Raw genomic sequence first — 5,593 nt, forward strand, 5'->3', positions numbered from 1 at the left:
CCTTTTTTTAGGTGCCCACTCTTCAGTTCAGGCATTCTCTCTTCAAACCAAATATTCCACACCAGTTGGAATAAATTGTTTTTCAGTTCATTTCCTCAATTTTTTAGCATTTGTGAATATATTCCATCAATACCAGTTGTTTTTTAATTCGTCAATTATTTCTTCAATTTCTTCTTTTTTTTTTTTTTTTTGGCGGCTGTACTTCTTCATCTTCTTCTCCGGGTTGACCCAGTCTGCATTTTAACTACTTAATCCTTTCCTCTTTTTCCTGGCGGTTGGGATCTACTAGAATTTTCCTGAAATGTTCTCCCCATCTCCGTAATATTTAAACAAGCCCACTAATTATGGCCTCCTCTTTTGTCTTGTAGCACGCATTGTTTGGTTGGTAGCCTCTTTTTATTAATTTTCTCGTGTTCTTTGAGCTATGGTCATTCTGGAGATCCTCCAACTGCATTTTTGCCACATAGTTTTTTCTGACAGCAGATTTTCTTGACATTCCTCCTCCTGGAAAAGTACTCATCTCGGCTTGGTCTAGTCATTCTCTGTACCATTTTCAGCCGCGCCGCATTCTTTGCTGTTACGACCTGATGGCATTCTACATCAAACCAACCACACTTACTCCCTTTATTTTTCCTACCTACAACTTCATCTGCTGCTTTTCTTAAGCTGTTTTTGATAGCAATCCACTTGGTGTCTATATTATCGCTATTTATTTCATCAGAAGCTCCTTCTAGTTTTTCAGTAACCTTTTGTGGGAAGCTTTTACTACATTCTTCTTCCTTCAGTTGGCTCTCATTATCGTGGTCTGTGTCACAGTCTGCGCCTCTATAACTAGGTATATTTTCAATGCTTGATACATGCCTTTGTGTATCAGTATGTGCTTTATTTGATTTTAAGTACCACCATCTGCTGATATCTAGGTTTCTTTATGGATGCTATTGTGCTTAAAATATGTACCCTTTATCTTGAAGCCATCTTCTAGAGCAATGTCTAAAAACCTTAGGCCATTATCATTGGTGTTCAGGTGTTTGCTTTGCATTCCCATTGTTGGTGTAAAAACCTTAAAAGTTTCCTTTTACAACCCATGAAGGGTTAGGGATTCAGTACTTTGTAAAGACGTTCTGTTACTAGACCAACGGTTGCGCAAGGAGGTGATTTGGTCAGAATACCGCTCGACCGATTTTTACCCAATTAAGGGTACCCAATTTGAGAGGCTGGGTGGACCCCAGGAGCAATTTTCCCCAGAAAACAATTTTCTGCCCAGCCGGATTCGAACTCGGGTCCTTGGAGATAGTAGTCACGCGCTTTACCCCGTGGCTACCGCGCTCCCTCGAACATTCCAGGTTAAAAATCATTTGGAAATTAATCCCTTTATCCTGTCTAGGTCGTTTCCTTAAATCAGACCAACTATCTTTCCTATGAAGATTCATAATTTTAGTAATCTATGATATGATGTATGTCAAAGGGATTTCAGAGCATTCTCTTGAACCTGACATGACTAACTTAAGGGATCAATCATGGCTATAAAAATGTAGATCTACAGTATCTATTGCCATCAATATTTAGAATTAGCGAACTATCGGCAATCCACCTGTCATTAAAAAAAAAAAAATCTCAGTAACGGAGAAAAATTATTTCAAAATAATCCTGATTGTTGTAAAACATAATAGTTGTAATTTGCACTCCATCTTTGCTGATAACTAACGATGAAAATGGTCCATGCCATGCGTGTCTCCAATTCAGAAATAGAGGTTCTGTAGTTGTTAAGTTGAGAATCCTCAGTAAATAATTAACGCAATGAAAATTATACAGAAAAAGTGAATTATTTTCCTGAATTGAAAATTAGAACGGCCGACTTCCGCTTGAGCGGTGGTGGAGAACACGCAACTCAACAAATTCATATTTTAATAGAGTCATTAATTTTCATTTCCGTAATGGGAATTTAAAAAAAAAATTATAGGGGTAGAGTATAGTTTTAAATAATTAATCTCGTCTTAAAAAATTATCTGAACTTCTCTAGTAATCGAATTTATTTCATATTAGCCACTAATCTCAGTTTTTTGCTTTCTTATTTTTTGTATTATTATTTTTAAAAATGTTTTTCTTTTGTAACTCTCGATATTGACTGAACCTCTTCAAAAGGTCCATTTGCTTCTAGGTAAATAATAATTTCTAATTTTAAATAAGTTAATGATAATTTTGTACTTTTTTAATCAATGAGGTCACAAATAGAATGTAACAAAACCTATAAAATCAACAATGAAAACGTTACAATTCAAGTGAAAGTATACAATATACGTTCTAAATTGTGTTAAGTTAATTTAGTAGCATAGATACATATCATATAGTTATTTTGTGTCAGAGGAATCTAAAAAAAAAATTCAAATAAAGGTAGTCTAAAAGAAATTTTATATAATTTCGAAAATTATATATATGTTTTTTATTTCAGCTTTAGATTTTTTTTTCTTCGTTTTTTAATGCTTTTTTAGTTAAATAGAAAACGAAGAAAATTACAGTTAAATAATTTCCATAAGAGACAAAAATAAATTAATTTGACTCTGATTATGATGATTTAACTTATTACATGATGATAATAAGCGAAATAATAAAGTAAATACAGAATAGATAGCAATTTTTTTCTTGAGAATAAAATTTGCTTGTACGCGATGATATATATATGAGGAGACGATAGTTGGGGGTGTGGTCAGAGAATAACACGAATAAGTTAAAAACTTATAAATAAGTTTGGCTATTAACTTATAAAATAAGTAAGGCTATTAATAATTTAGTATTATTAATAGGCTATTAATAATAAGTATTAAGGCTATTAACTTATAAATAAGTGCCAACCTTTCGGCCAGAATTTCTAGCCTTTATCAGGGCAAAGAATTAAAAACAAGATAAAAACCAGTGAACAAAGGATATATAGAATATAGGTGAGTAGGTTTATGGTTGTCTCTCTAAATAATTGACTGTCCTAACAGAGTACTTAATGGCTCGGAAGACATTAAACTCGGGTGCCCCAACGGATCAGGCAATGTCCCCTAAGTTTATATAGACACGTGGTTACTTGAGCAAAAAGTATTAAATTTAGTTCATTTAAATAAATTTAATAAACATTTTATTTTCAAATTATTCGCAGATTTTCCATTCTACAAGAGGAAAAAAATCCTCTGAGAAGAATCTAGACCAGGAGTTGAAAGGAGACTCTCCCAAGGCTGCACGATCTCCGGGGGTTCAAGGCCACTACTCCAGCTGACCTTGGAGGCCTCCACTATCGCTCAATTACATCACTCCAGCGAGGAAGAAGGAATGAATTCTCCATGCAGTAGGGTTTCAATGTTTTATGAGATAGTGAGTTTTGAAATATTTTCTATTTTCTATAATTGATTTTCTGAAAAATATACTCATTGGGTACATACAACAGATGTAGATATTTAAGAAAAAGTTAATATATTTAAAACTTATGCTATGTTAAAAATCACATTCTTTTATTGTGTCTAAACCGTAATTTTTTTTATTAATTCATTGATATTTACAAATGTCTTATCTAAAGTATACAACAAATAAATGTGATGCGAATTATGGTAAGTGATATGATACAGACTTGTGGAGGATGCTACCCTTTAGGTAGCAGCTCAATAACGTTTCTAGATTAGAAGGTCTGGAGGCCATCTTCTTTTCAGGTCTTTAGAAGAGTCACAAGACGGAGGAATTGAATAGGAAGCAAGGTTAAAGATCAGCTCCGTAAGTCCGAATAGAACTTATATTCATTTAATGAGCCTTCTGTAATTAATTAGATGCTTTGACCGTTTCTCTAGTACGTACTACACGTGCTAGGAATCTACAAGCATTTTTCAGAATTTTCACCCTTCTATGAGGATTCCATGTTAGTCAACCTACATTTAAAATTAGATTTTTACCACCGATTCTCAAAAATGGGCACTGTCAACTAAATGGTTCATATGGATGATTCTCAAACCCATGAGTTAGGCGGACCGAAGACAGACTTGGATATGAAGAGAGAGATATAATCTAGAGGCAGGAGGGAGCAAAAACTTTCAGGATTCCCTCGAGAGCTCAACTAGTCCCTTTTCAAGAGTCAGCGCCACCGTCATGTACGCCTCCCGGATAAAGAAATTCGTAATGGAATCCGATCCGATAGGCACTGCCATCATCACAAAGAAACGATACGGTGTTCTCTTCGAAACCAAGAAGCAGTAAAACAATGAATCAAGCATAATTTCGCTACAAAGAATGAGACTAGTATCATTATGATCTAATCATAATCAATGTACGTTGGTAGCTATGTTTCAAAAAATTCAAGAAAAACAACTTTCGAAGGAAAACCTGGACATCGTACCATTCAAGAATTCGTTAAATCAATAAGCAAAATAATAAAAGACGACGTATATTCAGAAGAGCTAATATTTACGTTCAGTGAGAAAAAACGCCCTCTCACTTATTCTAAGAAGGGAAGAACATGGTGGGGACGTATTCTCTTCCAAAGACAGGATGACGTTGATATTCGTCTGCAATGCAGCATACTCAAATATAGCGAAATTCCAAGTAGTATAAGAGCCGGGAAGAAAAAAAGGCAGTTATCTCACCCCAATTTTACTTTAATCAAAACTAGGTATGATTACAAGTCAAAATTGATGAGTCTGCCAAGTATAGGTAGAGGGAATAAAAAATGGCGGCTGTTTCAAAACCTTCAAAAAACATTATTTTTTCATTCGGAGCAACACTACAAAATCTAAGAGAACATTATTGAAAGAAGAGTAAGTTTGCTGAAATATTTGCTCTAAAAGAGCTATTCACCTCGAATAGTTCTCAAGATATAGATAGCCTTTTAAAAAGCAAAATTTCTTAAAAATCTACTGAAAGATTAGTAGTTAGTTAATTTATTTTGAGAAATCTATATCTCAGGAACTATGTGATGTACAGATCTCTATTAGCACTCAAATTGAAGCTAGTTTAATGGCCTATAAAGAAGTTTATGACCTTTACCTTCGGAGGAATAGTAGTTTTCATGATATTTGCTAAAATAAATTGATTTATAGTTGTTCGAACAATATGTTTGATTTATGAAAAACTTTATTTCAAAAACTATTGGACGGACAGATGTCTGCCAGCGCTCAAATTAAAACTAGTTAAATTGACTACAAAATAGTTAATTATGTTTATCTTTGTAGGAGTAGTATTTTTTATGATATTTGACAAAATAAACTCATAAAATGTTAATTTCTAGTTGTTTGTATAAAATTTTATATTTTTGAACAAATATATCTCTTGATCCATAAATCGCACATATGTCTGCAAACACTCAAAATAAAGGAAATTTAACTTACTATCAAGTAGTTTATGACACCTATCTTCGTAAGGGTAGTAGTTTTTATGATGCAACGCTGGTTGCAGTGATCAGTACTTAAAAAAGCACAAGCAGTAAAAAGATACAAACAGATACTTTGCGAGCCTTTTTGAGGCGCTATTATTTTCCCGATTCTGTTTTTAGTATGAGGCAAGCTTTGGATGAAGTTTCGGAATGTGTATGTTCCAATGCATGGGATACAATTTGCTCATGTTTCGATCT

The 5,593-nt window shown here is 33.7% G+C and overlaps 1 long non-coding RNA gene across 3 annotated transcripts in view; it reads left to right on the forward strand.

Moving 5' to 3' along the window:
• The window catches only part of LOC136796350 (uncharacterized), a 201,575-nt gene that overhangs the window by 148,540 nt on the left and 47,442 nt on the right, over positions 1-5,593 (forward strand). For all 3 annotated transcript variants that reach the window (XR_010844050.1, XR_010844051.1, XR_010844052.1), the window contains one exon: positions 3,143-3,354. This is a non-coding gene — a long non-coding RNA (uncharacterized lncRNA). The remainder of the gene's footprint in view (positions 1-3,142; positions 3,355-5,593) is intronic.

The sequence above is a fragment of the Halyomorpha halys genome, unplaced genomic scaffold (genome assembly GCF_000696795.3).
Source record: "Halyomorpha halys isolate HHAL.00 unplaced genomic scaffold, Hhal_1.1 Scaffold8.1, whole genome shotgun sequence".
NCBI lineage: Eukaryota > Metazoa > Arthropoda > Insecta > Hemiptera > Pentatomidae > Halyomorpha > Halyomorpha halys.